Source organism: Petaurus breviceps, unplaced genomic scaffold (assembly GCF_028583685.1).
Source record: "Petaurus breviceps papuanus isolate PSGF00001 unplaced genomic scaffold, PetGlider_PUasm1.0 64, whole genome shotgun sequence".
NCBI lineage: Eukaryota > Metazoa > Chordata > Mammalia > Diprotodontia > Petauridae > Petaurus > Petaurus breviceps.
Genome location: NW_027186428.1, coordinates 3886926 through 3904404, shown reverse-complemented (window position 1 = coordinate 3904404; position 17479 = coordinate 3886926). Strand labels below are relative to the sequence as shown.

General features: G+C 40.9%; 1 protein-coding gene across 3 annotated transcripts in view; it reads right to left on the bottom strand.

Moving 5' to 3' along the window:
- The window catches only part of KIF26A (kinesin family member 26A), a 171441-nt gene that overhangs the window by 55338 nt on the left and 98624 nt on the right, over positions 1-17479 (bottom strand). The window lies entirely within an intron of this gene.

Below are 17479 nucleotides of genomic sequence, written 5' to 3'. Positions count from 1 at the left end.
AGAGAGAGAGAGAGAGAGAGAGAGAGAGAGAGAGAGAGATTATGTTACATTCCATCCCATTTCTGCAATCGAGACAGGCAAAACAGATGTGTGCTGTCCCTGCTGCCTGCTTAGCAAATCAAGTCATTCCATTCTAATCAGATTTCATAAGGACACACCATCAGGAGACTAATAGAGGAAAATATGGACAGAAATATGGCTGGCAAGATAGTCTCTTAATTTCTCTCCCAGCAGAGTTTCAATTATACGGTAACTTTTTTTTTTTCCTAGCCACTTGGCAGTTGAGTTGAAGGCTGTGGAAATCTCATTGACATCATCAATTACTGAAATCAGTCCCTTGTCACTTAGCTGGACCAGATGGGTTTTTCTGGTACTAGTGTTTGGGAAAGTGATATCCTGGGATCTAACAAGTTACTCTGCAAAAGAAGGCATTTCTTTACATTGCAAAATATCTCCAGATGTTTTTAGTGAAATTAACTTAAAATAAACTTGGCTCCTCATTGCCCAGAGGGGTAAAATGCCAAGTCCCTAGATTGGCATTCAAGGCCCTTCACTGCCTGGTTCCAATATCCATTTTGAGCCTTATCTTGCTTCCTACACTTTGCATCCCAATCAAACTGAATTATTACTAACTGTTCCCTATTCTCATTTTTCCTTCTCCTGCCCATGCCCATGTCCACCACAGGGAATATGTCTTATATAAACTTCCTCTCTCCATGCTTTATTCATACCATGTGCTTATTATATTTTTCTGAATGAATGAATGAGTATTTGGAGGAAAAACCTTTGGACAAATTCTAGACATTTGGGGCTCGAAACCCCAAAGGCATTTCTTGTGGATTTTTGCTTGACAGAATAGAAGTCTGAATGGAAAGTATCACTGGAAAATTAAAGAATGAACACACCTGCCACTCCTACATCTAAAGTTGCCCCCTCCAACCTAATTTCCAAATGAAATTAGTTCAACTAGTGGGAATTCAGCTCTCTACCAACCGTGACATTATGGAACTCATATGAGAACCAAGAAGAAAGCAAGACACCTCTGAGCAGAGAAAGCAGGTGGTCTGAAATACCTGCACTAAACTCATGCACGTTACTCACAGGGGAGAGGGGGCCCTAAGGCTTCACTCAGAGATCATTTACTTTCATTTTAGCATAATTCTTACTGAACTGGACTCCTCGAGTTCCTAGGACCACAGCAAATTAGAAACAGATGCTTAGAAAATCACAGGATTAGGAGCCAGGAGAAGCCTTACAGATCAGCTAGTTCCTCAGAGAAGCCATGATTTGCCCAAGGTCACATAGGTAATAAGTAACCAAGCCAGGAATCAAATCCAGTCTTCTGATTCCAAATTCAGGGCTCTCACCATTATACCACACTGCTGGTAAGAAGCAGGCACAGTAAGAGTAGTGGGGATAGGGTCAGCCCAACACTGAAGAAAGAGACAAAAGAATTATAAATAGCAGATGCAAGAATGCAAAAGGCCTGGCCATCTGGAGACATTTAGTGTCCAGGGAAACAGTCCCCCAAGCTCCAAGAGGCCCACAGGGGTGTCACTGCATTCCAGTAACTGGTGCTTCTAATAATGTCTCTGATGAGCCATCCAGAAAAGCATATAATGTTCCTATATAATGATCAAGGGATCATAGAATTTAAAGCAGGAAAAATGATCTTAGAATTATAGAATGTCAAACCTGGAAGAAACTTTGGAGATCACCTAGTTCAGTGGTTATCAATTTCTTTTTGGAAGGGTGGGGAGATACAGGAGGGACTCACAACACAGTACTATTCTTTGCTGCAAAGAATTAAAGTATACAGATTATATACATTAGCAAAATCTTGGGAGAGTTGAATGCTAGTTCTGTACAATCTAGGTTACACCTGGAAAAACTCACTGCTATAGAACACCCTTTGAGAACCACAGAGTGAATCTTTACATTCATTTTACAGATGGGGAAACTGATGCCCAAAGAATTAAAGTGACTTGTTCAAGGTCCTCCAGGTAGAAGCTGGAGAGCCAGCTCTCAAACCTGGGTCTTCTGAATACAAATCTCCTACTTTTCCCACCATACTATACTGGCTCTCATATATTGTACTTTCTACCTTTCAAGGTATATTCACATACATTAGTTTTTATCCTCAAAAATAACAATATGAAAGCCTAGTTACAGGATATCTACTTGTCCCAGGATCATTTCTGAGTCCCATCCAAAAAAAAAAAAAAGATGAGAAGAATAAGGTTATGATGATGAAGAAAGATATTGAGTTCATGGAAAGACTAAGATCCACGTGTGGACTCAAAAGACCCTCCACGGGCATCATCTTCAACCTGGGTCCCCTTTAAGATTCATCTCCCAATAAGTCCCATTAAGGCAGGGTCTAAGTCTTGCAGGTCAATGTTACATCTCCCTTCCTAAGTCTCAGTTTCTTCATGTATAAAAGAAAGGGGTTGGACTGGATGACCTCGGAGGTCTCTACCGGCTCCTGATCTGTGATCCTAGGGACAGTATCCTCCACATCACAAATCTCTCTTTAAAGTACTATGTAATTGTGGGCTATTATTCAGTTTCCACATTCTAAAGTTCTTTCCAGGCCTGGCATTCTATGCTGTGATCCTCCCAGCTCTGACACTCTACATTCTGTGTTCTATGCTCTAAGGTCCCTCCCAGCTCTCATGTCCTAGTGTTCATTCTCTACTGGAGGTCAGAAAAGGACAAAGTTCTCAACCACTCTACACAGTGTCAGTGTTTAATAAATGGATATTGAAGTGAAATTAATTTCAAAAGGATAGGAAAGAAGAAAACCATTATTTATAAGCACCTACTATGTGATAAGTGCTTTATAAATATTATCTTATTTGATCCTCCCAATAACCCTATGAGGTAGGTACTATTATTATCTCCATTTTACAATTGAGGAAACTGAGGTACACAAAGGTCAAGTGAATTGCCCAGAGTAATACAGTTAGTAAGTATATGAATCTGGATTTGAACTCAGGTCTTTGTGACTCCAGGCTCAGCACTCTATCCACTGTATCACCCAAAGACAAAACTATTATTGGTTTATCTTAAAAGGGCAGTGTTTGTGAGATGTACAGTTGCATAGCAAAAAGACTCATTTGATTAAGTAAATCCAACAATAAGAAGGAAAACTAGGTTTGACTACCAGTTCCACTACTTGCTAGCCATGTGACCCTAGCTAAGTCATTTTCCTTCACTGAACCTGTCTCTTCAACTAAAAAGGGGTGCAATAACAACTCCCATTACTTTCATCACTGGACTATTTTTTAAGCTGATTGATTTCCAGCTCAGCACATTAGAACTCAGGTCCCAGCATTCTGGGACTTGTGGGAGAACCAGGAAGAAAGCAAGAGACCTCTTCGTAAAAAAAAAAAATCACAGGCTTATTGAGATGGAAGTATTTAATTTCAAAAAAAAGTGGAAGGGAGTGGGAAAATCCATTAGCAAATCTCACTTACTTCTCCGAGAATCAGTATCCTCATTTGTAAAATGAGGAGAATCAATCATACTTAATAAGGAAGACAGTGTGGTTGAGAGGAAAGGGCATTGAATGTAGAGTCAAGGGGTTTCATTTCAAATCCTACCTCTGCCTCTCACTACCTTTGTGGGTTAGGACAAGACATTTCATGCCCCCGAGCCTGTAGAATGAAGAGGTTGCAGTTACCTAATCCCTAAGGTGCCTTCTGCTAAACTCTATGATTCTCACAGTTTCTTGAGAAAACATTTTCTTAACTTTGCGGTATTATAGAAATGAACTGTCATTATTTTCTGGAGTGCCATTATGATTCTACCTACTCTTTTCATTCCCTGGGATCTCCAGGTGCAGAATTAAAAGATAACTAATTACTATTTGGACAAAAAAAAAACTACTCTGTCCAAATCCAAGAATAAGTTCACCCCAGAAGCAGGAGGTAATGACTGGTAATGTTCTCCCAGGCAGAGGAATCGTTTAACATCGACAATGTCATTGTAATTATGTGAACATTACCAACTACTTTCTCAATCTTGGGGGATAGGCATTAGCCAACACCTTCCACTAAGGACTAGGCATCCTGGGTCTAATTCACCCTTAAAGTCTCTATGCCCACAACTATCCAAGAGCTTTTGGAGAGGTGAACAACTTGGGAGTAGGAATACAGAATATTTACAGGTGATCTACAGAACAAATAAGGACCTTGGGGGCAGCTGGGTGGCACAATGGATAGAGTGCCCAGCCTGGAGTTAGGAAGACTCATCTTTCTGAGTTCCAACCCAGCCTCAGACACTTACTGGCTGTGTGACCCTGGATAAGTCACTTAACCCTGTCTGCCTCAGTTGTCTCATTTATAAAATGAACCAGGAAAAGGAAATGGCAAACCACTCCAGTATCTTTGCCCAGAAAACCCCAAATGGGGTCCTGAAGAGTTGAACATGACTGAAAAGGCTGAGCAGCAACAATAACTGAGAACCTTGGGCATATCTAGAAGAATGTCAGAGAGTAAAGTGGGTGGTTTTCTGCTCAGCAGATTCTCAGAAAGGGAGTTCAATATCCATCAGGTTTATGGCCACTCAATCTCAAACAAATCTCTCCCTGCTCTGGGTCTCAAGTCTCCCCATCTACTACATAAGGAGGTTAGACTAGATATGAGAAATGTAGTGGAAGACCACGGTACTTAGCCAAAAGATAAGAGTTTAGAAACTGCCTCTCCTACTCACTTCCTCTGCTAACTTGACAGTCACTTCTCCCTCTTTGAGACTCGGTTTCCCCAAATGCCAGGTGAAGGAGTTGGATTAGATTATCCTAAAGTTCCTTCCATCTCTAAAATTCCATGTTCTCAAGTGCCTTCCACTTCTGGAGTTCTATATGTAGGTCCTCAAAGATTCCTTCTGCTCTGAAATTCTCTGTTTTATGCTCTGAAATCTCTTTCAGCTCAAAGCATTGTAGTGAACTTGAGTCAATTCAGCAGATCCCTCCCAGCTGCATACTGGCTTAGAAAAGCACAAATTAACATTATATATGTTGTATTGTGTTTTTGTTTATTTTGTTAAACATTTCCCAATTACATTTTTATCTGGTTTGGCCCCAAACAGGATTTTTGCTGGCCATGAGTTTGATATCAGTAGACATGGAGTCTGGGTTTGAAAATCACCGCAAATGCTTAGAAGCTGAGTGACACTGAAAAAGTCACCTAATTTACTTAAGCCTCAGTTTATTCATTGGTAGAAAATGAACCATTGGGGCAACTAGGTGGTGCAGTGAATAGAGCACCAGCCCTGGAGTCAGGAGGACCTGAGCTCAAATCGGGCTTCAGACACTTAACACTTACTGGCCAAGTGACCTTGGGCAAGTCACAACCCCAATTGCCCTCCAAAAAATAAAAAAGAAAAAAAAAAAAGAAAAGGAACCACCATAGCACCTATTGTACAGACTTGTTGTGGAACTAATGAGAAAACATCCATAGAGCATTTTGAAAACCTTTTTCCCTCCCAGACTCAGGAGGAAACTCCTTTTACTATAGCATATCTGCAGGTGTTCTGAAATATGTATCCTGAGAGAAGAGTAGACTGGGGCATCAAGGGATTATTAAATGACTTATCCAAGGTCACATAACCAGTATAGCCAGAGGCAAGATTTAAAGCCAGGTATTAATGATGATGAAGCTAACTCTTTTGGGAGACAGCATAGCACAGTGCCAATGGACAGGAAAGAAGGAAGGAAGGAAATAAGAATTTATTAAGTTCCTAGTATAGCAGTGGAGTCAGGAAGGGAAAATTAAAATCTTATCTCTGATGCTTACAATTTATGTGACCTTGGGCAAATCTCCCTGAGTCTCAGTTTCCTCACCTGTAAAAGAAAGAGGTTGGACTAAGTGACCTCTGAGGTCTCTTACAGCCCTTGATCTACAATCCTGCAAGCTCACACAATCTTTTTTTAAAGTACTGTATAAATATGGGCAATTATTCAGTTTCCCCATTCCAAAGCTCTTTCCAGGTCTGGCATTCTATGCTGTGATCTATTCTCAAGTCCCTCCCAGCTCTGACACTCTCTGTTCTGTGTTCTAAGGTCCCCTCCAGGTTTCATATTTTCTATGATTCATTTACTCCTTGAGGTCAGAAAAGGACTAAGATTCTCTTTCTGGAATGGTCCTGACAGACTCTCATGGTTTCTACCAGTCTGCCAAATGGCTCTATGATCTCCTATTTTATTTACCATTTCCCCTGAAGTCTACTCATCCTGAGACCTCTCAGTTCTAAAGGACTTGCTCCCTCTTCCTCTCTTCCCAAAGACTGTTATTTATTTAGTCTGCCAAACGAAACCCTTGGAGTGGAACCACACCTTGGACTCTCGGGCCATGAGCCCCATCTCCCCTTCCAATTAAACCTTCCACATAACAGCTCTATGTTATCTGCCTCCCTTGCTGTGAGATCTACCGCCTGCATTTTGCTTAACTCCTTTTCTCTTTAATAGGAGTTGTCTTTTAAGATACTCCAGGGACATCCTTCCTCATAGCGAGGTGTCATAGCAGAAAATAAAAGTAATCTACGACACATTTAGGGGCACTCAAATATAACGACGACAAGGGACAGGCCCTAACCCGCTCCTCTGAACAATCCACAGATTAGAGAGGATTCTCAGGGCTGCCCAGCAGGCCTACCCGAAGTTCAATTACCCTGTGCATAGGACCAAGAGATCAGGTTTGCCTAGGGCTGGATCTAAGTACATAAACAAATATTCATCCCAGGAGAATGGGGGAGGGGACAGCTGGAGGGGTGGGATGGGGAGAGAAAGGAAGATGGGAAGACAGTTGTCATTGTCATAAACATTCTAAGTGTTGGCGCTGCTGGAATTTAATGGAATGCCACCTTACACATAGGATCACAGGAAAACAGAGAATCGTAGACCTTGGACTGGAAGGGATTGAGGGGACATATATTTCCCCAACCCCTCTGTTTTACAGGTAAAGACACTGAATCCCAGGGAGGTTAAATTACTTGCTCAATATTATGTAAGTAGCAGAACCCTGCTATGTGTGTGTGTGTGTGTGTTGGCTCCTTTAATTAGAAAGAGAGCTCTTTGAAAGTAAGGACTGTTGGGGCAGCTAGGAGGACCTGAGTTCAAATTTCACCTCAGGCTAGCTTCGTGACTTTGGGCAAGTCACTTAACCCCAATTGACTTGCCTTCCCTCCTTGGGGAAAAAAAAAAAAAGAAAGTAAGGACTATGTGTATCTACAGAGCTTGGCACATAGTAAGTGCTTTGGAAATGTTTTTTCTTTCCAAGTAGGGAAAAAGGAAACAAGCATTTATTAAGTACCTACCTACTATGTGCCAGGCATTGTGCTAAGTGCTTTATAATTATTATCTTACTTGATCCTCACAACAACTCTGGGAGGGAGTTATCTCTATGTTACAATTGACAAAAATGAGGCAGCTGGAAGTTATGTGACTTGGCCAGGGTCACAAAGCTAGTAAGTATCTGAGGTCATATTTGAACTCAGGTCTTCCTGACTTCAGGTCTGGCATTCTATCCACTGTAACAAGTAGCATAGACAGGATTTTAACCGAGGTCCCATAACTCTTCATTCAGCACAATGCTGGCTCCACGCAGAGGCAGCTGTGTATTTTTCTGCAGTTTCCCATTCTTCTTAGAACTTTAAAACAACCCCATGAAGTAAGTGATATTACCCCATCTTTTTTAGGTGAAGAAACTAAACAGGTATATAGGCAGACAGAAAGGCATATAGATAGGCTGATGGAAAGGTAGTGAAAAAGAGAAAGGTAAAGAGAGAGACAGAAAGACAGAGACAGATAGACACAGAGAGAGAGACACAGAGAGTACAGAGAGGGCAAACAATACCTTGAGCAAGTCCTCTCTCCTCCCAGGGCCTTGGGTGACATTAAAAGATCAGTTGATGTTTAAACAGCACTATAAGATTTTTAACAGTATTTAATAGACATTCTCCCACTGACCCATCATACCAAGCTAACTATAAAACTGAGTGTTTCCTAAGCTGGAAACAGCACAGATTTGAAATCCAGCTCAACTGCTTACACTCCCTTCCCTGGCTTCCCTTCTCCAGGCTAAATATTTCCAGTCCCTTCACTTGACCCTTTTATAACTGTCTTCAGTGCTTTCATCATCTTGGTTGCCTGGCTCCACAATCTCTTGAGTTTTTTTCCATGTCCATGTTACAGAGTGATACAGAACTAAAGACTTTGCTCCATGTATAACACAAGTAAGACAGAATACAGTGATAATAAAACCCACCTTGTTCTGTACATTTTTTCCTCCCTTAGGGGACCTAGAAGCATTTATTTTTTCTGGTTTCCATGTCATATTGTTGACTCAATCTTGAGGTTGCAGCCCATTAAAACATACAGATCTTTTGTTCACACAAAGGGAATGACCTTTGCCCTTGAAATGGCAGGACCATATTGGCTAACTGGAAGTTGATGGCCAAGATAATTAAGGAGATAGTATGCCAAGATCTGGTAGAGAATGATTGTTGAGCCACTGTCAGTAATGTTGGAAAGACTGTGGAGAATGGGAGAGATACCACAACACTGGAGAAGGGCCAATGTTGTCTTGACTTTCAAAAAAGGGAAGAGAAAAGAGTTGGTAACCTATAGGTCGGTTAATTTGACTTCAATTCCTGGGAAATTTTTAGGAAGGATCATTATAAGATCGTTGATAAACATCTAGGAAGGGAAGCAGATAATAAAAAGTGATCACAGATTCATCAAGAATAGGCCATGCCAAACTAATCTCATTTCCTTTCTTGACAGGGTTACTATTTTGCTGTTGTTCAGTCACATCTGACTGAACATTTGGGGTTTTCTTGGAAAAGATACTGGAGTGGTTTGTCATTTCCTTCTCCAGCTCATTTTCCAGATGAGGAAACTGAGGCAAATAGGGTTAAATGACTTGCCCAGAGTCACTCAGCTAGTAAATGTCAGGTCAAATCTGAACTCAGTTCCTCCGGACCCCAGGGCCAGGACCCTAGCCATTACACCAACTAGCTGCTCTGGGGTTATTGTACTGATAGACTAAGAGAATGCTACAAATATAACTACTTAGATTTTAGCAAACCTTTGATAAAGTATCTTGTGCTATACTTATGGAGAAAAGACAAAATGAGAAAACAATTAGATAAATTCAGAACTGGTTGGATAGCTGAGCTCAAAGACTCATTGTTAATGTTTCCAAATGAATGTGGTAGGAGGTCTCTAGGGGGGTATTCCAGAGATCTTCTGTTCAAGACTGTTTTCAGCATTTTTATCAAAGACTAGAGATAAAGGCATAAGTGGTATGCTCATCAGATTTATGGATGATGAAAAGCTAACTGAGGAAAAGCTAACAAACCAAGTGAAATTCACTAGGGATAATGTAAAGTCTCACTTGAATACAAAAAAAAATTGACTTTGCAAGTAGAAGATAGGGAAGACATGGTTAGACATCAATCTGACTGAGAACTTTGTTGTTCCAACTCTTTGTGACCCCATTTGAGGTTTTCTTGGCAAAGGTACTGGAGCGGTTTACCATTTCCTTCTTCAGCTCATTTTACAGATGAGGAAACTGAGGCAAACAGTGTAAAGTGACTTGCCCAGGGTCTTGGAGCTAGTAAGTGTCTGAGGCCAAATTTGAACTCAGGTCCCATTCACTAAGTCACCTTATCTGCCCTAAGGGTTATACTGGACATCAAGTTCAATGAGTCAGTGAAGCTCTATAGCAATTTTAAAAATTAATTTGATCTTTTTTTAATTATGACTAATTATGATTAATTTGACTACATTGAGAGAGAAATAAGCAGACAATAGCAACCCTCTACTCAGCCCTTCTAGTTCTCATCTGGAGAATTATGTTAAATTCTGGGGTCCATAACTTATGGATAATATTAGATTCAGGGTCTAGCTACAAAGATTCCCAAAAGGACCTCCCTTCCTCTCTCTACTAACACCCCCTCCCACCCTCAACCCCACAGTTAATAGAGTCAGAAGAGGAAGTGAAAAATTCCAAACACCAAGTCCTTTCCTAAAGACCAGGCAACACCTGGTGTTTTAAGAAGCAACAGAAACCTGAGGCCTCAGGCCCTCATATACTCCCATTATCCATGCATCTTCCTTGACAGGAGCCAGCCCTCCCCTAATATCAGGCCTCTGCCCTGTGGCTGAGACCCCTAGAAACAAATCTTCCAGCCTTTTCTGCCACTTCTGCAGCTCCAAAGGAGTCCACTTGGAAGAGAGGGGAAAAGTTATCTCCCACAGCTCTCTCTCCCTCCCTCTTAGAAACTGTTTGGGTCATTTCCTTCTGCCCATCTCCTCCTCCCCCAAATTAATCACTGGTGTCAATGTCTCTCCACATAATCAGGGAGGAGGCCCCTGGGTTTGTTTACAGAAGGAACGAGGCCTCTCGGGACTGAAACTGCTTGTCTGTCGTCTGTCCATCAGAGGATCTGGCCAGTTGGTTTCACTCAGGCCTCCCCTGGCTGGCAAACCTCCCCCAAGGCGCCAGCCTGGGGCCTCCCCATGAGTCGGGCTGAGGGGGAAGTCTGAAACAATAGAATGTGGGCCTCTCCCTTTCAGGCCCCAGTCCCTGGGGGAAAGTGGTCAGCCCAGAAAGAAGACCAAGCTTGAGAGGCCCTCCATGGGATTCCTCCTCTAGGAACCCAAAGCCAAACAACTACAGAATCTCAAAACCACAGCTGGAAAAGCAACTAGTCCAACTCATAATTGAATAGGAATCATTTCTACCATAACCCTAACAGTTGGAGAAACTGAGACCAAGGGAAGTGATTTGCTGGAGGTCAAAAAAGGATCTGGTGGCAGAAGTGACATTAGAACCTAGGAATCATATGTCATTTATAGTAATGTCATTTATAAAAGGTACCTGCTTGCAGACCCTCAGTGATGGGGAACTAACTCACTGGGTGACCTTGGACAAAGCACCCCTTCTGGACCTCAGTTTCCTCATCTATAAAATAAAGGAATAGACCAAGCAATGGTTATCAAAATGTGATCTGCAGACCACTGGGGGTTCCCTGAGACACTTTCAGGGGGTTGTTATGTCATAATAACACTAAGTCATTATTTGCCTATTAAAATAGTCCTCCCTTTTCCAGCTACATGTTATTTCAAATTTATCCCATATATACATAGCTGTTTGCATGTTCTCTCCCTCACTAGACTGAACTCCTTGAAGCCAGGGAGTATCTTTGACCTTTCTCTGTACCCCAATGGTTAATACAGTGCCTGGTATATAAGTTGGTGCTTAATAAAAGTTGACTGACTGACTGACTACCTGTATCGATGCCAGATTTTCTTTGCATACTTCAACATATCACAACAGATTGACTTCAGAAACAGATATCAGAATCCAGCTGTCTTCTATTAAGCCAAACAGGAAGAGATTTGCAAAAATATGTAAAATGATGCCACTTTTCTCACTAAATATTTTTTTGTTTTGGAAGTTGTTTTCATAAAAATATGTTATTTGTGCTAACATGGAATGTGTTTATTTTTTAAAATAAATTCACTTATATTTATTTTAAATAAATGTTTATCAGTTTTGATTTCTAATATGGTCATTATCAATAGATAACCCACAAACCCAAGGACTTTTGGAGGTCCTCAATTTTTAAGAAAGGGTCCCGAGACCAAAAAGTTTGAGAACCACCAGACTACATATCCTTTGAGGTTCCTTCCAGCTCTCACTCTATCTTCCTGAGGCACCCGTTCCAATTTTGAACAAATCTGTTAGGAAGGGGTTTTTTTTTTTCTTACTCTGAGCCAAAATCTTCATCTCTGCAGCTACCTTTTTGCTCTTCATCCTGCCCTCTACAGTAAGGCAGAACAAATCTGATTCTATCTCTGTGAAAACTTTTTTTGTTCAGTCACATCCGACTCTTCGTGACTCCATTTGGGGTTTTCTTGGCAAAGATATTGGAGTGGTCAGGGGTGGCTAGGTGGCACAGTGAATAGAGCATCAGCCCTGGAGTCAGGAGGACCTGAGTTCAAATCTGGCCTCAGACACTTGACACAATTACTAGCCATGTGACTTTGGGCAAGTCACTTAACCCCAATTGCCCTCCAAAAAGAAAAAAAAGATATTGGAGTAGTTTGCCATTTTCTTCTCCAACTCATCTTACAGATGAGCGGAACTGAGTCAAACAAGGTTAAGTGACTTGTCCAGGGTCACACAGTTACTAAGTATCTGAGGCTGGATTTGAACTCAGGAAACTGAGTCTTCCTGACTCCACACCACCTGGCTGTGCTGAAAACTTTTTGGATACTTGAAGAAAGCTATCCCATCCCTCCAAGTCATCTCTTTTCTAGGCTAAATATCTCCAATTTCTCCAACTAATCTTCACATGTTACAATCTCCAGTCTATTCACCACCCTGGTTCTCCTCCAGAGTCTAAACAGTGCCTTCACCTGTATTCAGGTTAGATGTAGTTGCTCCTCAGTTTCCTTAACTTTAAAACAAGGGCCCTGAACTAAATAACCTGTGAGGTCCCTTTGAGTCCTAATGTATGAACCTAAAAGATCAAGTTTAAGTTAGAGAAAAGTAAAGGCATAGAGCCTTCAGTGATACCCACAGGTGTGCTAGTAATTGTTTAACAACCAGAATTTCTAAAAGGGAAAACTTAAGCACATACTTTAAACTTTAATCTGTATATTAGAACTTTCTCAAGTCTAGACAATCAACAAAACAATAAATCAGCCTGAAAAATTGGAAATTGAGGGGATCCCCATCAATTGGGGAATGGCTGAACATGTTGTAGTATATGAATATAATGGAATACTATTGTGCAATAAAAAATGATGAGAAGGCAGGTTTCAGAAAAAAGCCTGGAAAGACTTACATGAACTGATGCAAAGTAAAATGAGCAGAACCAAGAAAACATTGCACACAGTAACAGCAACATTAGGTGAGAATCAACTATGAATGACTTAGCTCTTCTCAGCAATACAGTGATCTAAGACAATTACAAAGACTCATGATGGAAAATGCTTTCATGATGGAAATTTCTCCAGAGAAAGAACTGATGGAGCCTGAACACAGATTGAAGCATACTATTTTCACTTTCTCTGTTTTTTTTTTTGTATTTTTTTTCCTTTTAGTCTGCTTCTTCTTTTACAACTGTGACTAATATGGAAATTGTTTTAAATTATTGTACATATAAAACCTCCATCAAATTGCTTACTGTTTTAGGAAGAGGATGGAGGGGGGGAGAAAAATTCGGAACTCAAAGTTTTGTAAAAATAGACATCTTCACATATAATTGAAAAAATAAAATACCATTAAAATATTTTTAAATAAATCAAACCTGGATTTGTAATTATTATGGATTTCTGCAGTGTAAATTCTTACACTGAATATTCAGCAATAGCCTCTCTGCCAAAAGATCTATCTCCCCACATAAGTCAGGTGGTCAGTAAGATAAGACATTAATTTAGCAAAAGAGAAGAAGCCAGAACCAAGACTGAGCAATAGAAAAGTGAGTGACCATGAGGAAGGTAGCAACTGAGTCAAGGTTTTAAAAGGAGAAAAGGATTTCCACAGGAGATGAGGAAATGGAATGTATTGAGGACGTAGGGAAAGCATTTGTGAATTTGTAGAAGCAGAGGAGGGAGGGTCAAGATTGTAGGAAAATAAATTTCTGATTTGGCTGGGATGTAAAAGTGGGTGAAATGAGACAATGAAGGTGGGTTGAGGCAAGATTTTGGAGCATTTTCTATGTGGGTTATAAGATGGATACACAGAAAATTATAATACTTTATAGAATCAACAGCTATAAGGGACCTTAGAAATCACCTAGGCACAATGGGCTCCACCCCAATGATCACATCAAAATGTGTTTTACACAAACACCCAATATCTGTCTTTTGACTTATTTAAAAGTTATATACATGTATGATTGGTACTAATAATTAGGCACATTATAAAAGTTACACAAAATAGAAATTGAAAAGCAGAGACAATGATGAAACAATATCTGATCCTAGAGGCAATGGGGAGTCATTGATTACGGAAGTGACATGGTTAGAGTTGAGTTTTAAGAAAATCACTTTGGCATCTATATGAGACATTATTAGAGAAGGGAGAATAAATTGAGACAGAGAAACCAAGCAGGAGGTCATTGAAACAGTGAGAGATAATAAGGCCCTGAACGCAACTAGATGGTACAGTGGATAGAGCACTGGGCTTGGAGTCAGGAAGATCTGAGTTCAAATCCAGCCTCAGAAACTTTCTAACTGTGTGACCCTGGGCAAGTCACTTAACTACTGTTTGCCACTGGAAAAGGAAATGGCAAACCACTCCAGTATCTTTGCCAAGAAAAATTCCATGGACAGAGATGGGGTCACAAAGAGTCAGACACAACTGAAACTACTGAACAACAACAGAGAGGAGAGACAGATGTAAGCGCTGTTATGGGGGTAGAAAATGACAAGATTTGGCAATTTCATGATGTGGGACTAGAGCTCAGTAGGGAAATTAGAGGTAAGATATATAAATCTAGGGGCAGCTAGGTGGCATCAGCCCTGGAGTCTGGAGAACCTGAGTTCAAAACCAGCCTCAGACACTAGCTGTGTGACCCCAGACAAATGACTTCACCCAAACTGCCTCAAATAAATAAATCTGTGTGATCTCATAGAGATGACAATCTGATGAGGTCACCAAGTGAAAGAATGTTACTAGCCATGTGACCTTGGGCAAGTCACTTAACCCCAATTGCCCTACCTTTCCCCTCCAAAAAGCAAAAAAATTAAAAAATTTAAATTTAAAAAAGAGAGAAACAGCAAGCGTTCAAGCACACACTACAAAGAACTCAGTTGCATGGTCTGTGATCACATGATCATAATAAGATTTAGGGCTGGAGGAAACCTGGGAGCTAGATTCATTAAAAGCCCTCATATTGCAGATGAGGAAATAGAGAAAGGAAATGACTTGCCCAAGATCAGCCAAGTAATAAATAAGTGGCAGAGCTCAGATTAAGCTCAAATTCACCCAGGTCCGGATTCCAAGCCCAGCGCTCTATGGCATCACACTGGCTCTCACTAAATCTGAATTACAATAAAGGGAAATATTTTGCCTTTTTTAGAAAAAAAAAGAAACAAGGTTTTGTTTTTTAAAAAGAAGTAATTTCACAGACAGTTGGCCTTGATGGGTTAAGTAAGGTATTTAATTATGCTAAAAAGAGATCTAAAATGAGCTGTTACAATCTGATGGGTCACTGAGCTGCAAACACAACACTTCCTAATTGGGCCTTGTAATGGGTCTAATGGACCAGAACAGCATCCCATCCTCCACACAGAGACGGGGAGGCAGGCACCACAGTCTAACCACAAGAGGACACTAACTGCATCAAGCCAGATCTCAGCAGCAGCTCCGCAGGGGGAAGCTGGAATGACTGGGACCAGGAAAGATGTGCTAGGCAGGCTGGAGCTGGGGCTCAGAGGAAAATACTGAAGGCAAGAGGCCAAAGGGTTACTCAGGGATCCAGCCTTAGGATACAGGCCAGGGGTTCAGAAGGTAGGGAATAAGAAGCAAGGACTTGTTTTTGTTCAGGTATTTTCAGTTGTGTCTGATTCTTCATGACCCCATTTGGGATTTTCTTGGCAAAAGTACTGGAGTGGTTTTCTATTCCTTTCTCCAGCTCACTTTTATAGATGAGGAAACTGAGGCAAACAGTGTTAAGTGACTTGCCCAGGATCACTCAGCTAGTAAGTGTCTGAGGCCAGATTTGAACTCAGGAAGATGAGTCTTCTTGACTTGGGGCCAGCACTCTATCCACTGTGCCATGTAGTTGCCCAAAGTAAGGACTAAGTTATGGCTTATCAAATAATTGTGGTCAGGAATAGACAAGAAGCCACCAACTTTTAACAGTATCCCATATGTAAATGGCATTCAATAAATAACAATCTCCATTGCTATGGTATTTCCAGCCTCACACAGAACTTTTTCATAACCTATTTTTAAAAAAATTTTTCATAACAGGTTGATGCAAATATTACAATTAAGGAAATCGAGTTTCAGAGTTCTTCAGGGTCATACATTTGGTATTAGAAGCATGACTGGAACCCAGATCTTAAGACTCTTTCTTTATACCATACTGCCTCATAATCAATGGCTTGTTGTTGTTAGCAATGATAAGAAACAGAGGATCAGGAGGTCCCTAGGTTCTAATCCATTCTAATGAACAAGTATTTACCAAATACCTTCCTGATTTCATAGACTTCAAAATCTGTAAGAGAGGATAACCCATTCCCCATGATTCTTTATCTATAAGAAAAAAAGGCCCCTTTCTTACCTCTACATTTGTATAAATCAAAGCCCCATCAATGCCTCCCACCATCATCTTCATATCTTCTCTCATTGACTGACCCTCAAAATTTAACACTTTATTATAAGCTTTCTCGTTCACTCACTTGTATATGTGTTTCTCCCCATTCCCCCCCCTCCAATTAGACCATAAGGTCCATGTGGTTGGGTAACATGTATTCTTCTTCTATCTTGTCCCTACCCCCCTCCCACCCCTTTATGCCTAGCAGGCACATATAAGACACTATAGTGTAGTTAGAAGAAAAAAAAGCAGTGGGTTGCAATATAGGCTCCTCTCTTTATTAGTTGTATGACTGAACAAGTCATTTGATACCTTTAAACCTTGGTCTCCCTTTCTATAAATTAGGGATAGCAATCCCTATCCAGCAGAGGCTCAAATGAGCTAGGTGTTAGACCTTGGGCCAAGTCACTTCCTCTCCAAGTTTGAGTTTTCCCTTCTGTCAAGGAGAGGGCTGGACCAGATAATCTCTGAGGTCCCTTTTGCCCTTAAAAATCCCATGAGTCATAGAGATAAGGGATGTATAAACACTTCTCAAACTGTAAAGGTCAGTTAGCCAGAGAGGCAGGGCAGTTAAGGCCATTGAGAAGGAAAGTGACATTCTTACAGATAGCCCTGAAAAGGGGCTACCCTTCCTCCCCAGTGTGGGATTGCAGAGGGGATAATGGGAATACTTTTGGTCCTCTATACAGCAGGGAAAGGAAAGGAAGGGAATAAGCATTTATGACAGCACCTGGCATTGTGCTAAACACTTCACAAATGTTATTTCATTTAATCCTCACAACAAACAAGGGAACTGCTATTATTATCCCCATTTTACAGCTGAGGAAACTGAGATAGATGGAGGTTAAGTGACTTGCCCAGGGTCACCTAGCTAGCAAATATCTAAGTTGGATTTGCTTCTTGAGTTCAAATCTGGTCTCAGATACTTATTAACTGTGTAACCCTAGGCAAGCTACTTAACCCTTTTTGCCTCAGTTTCCTCATCTGTAAAATGAGCTGACAAAGAACATGACAAACTACTCCAGTATCTTTGCCAAGAAAATCCCAAACAGGGTCACAGAGTCAGATATGTAAAAATGAGTGAACAACAACTTCGTGACTCTGAGCCTCACACTGTGCCATCTAGCCACCTGGG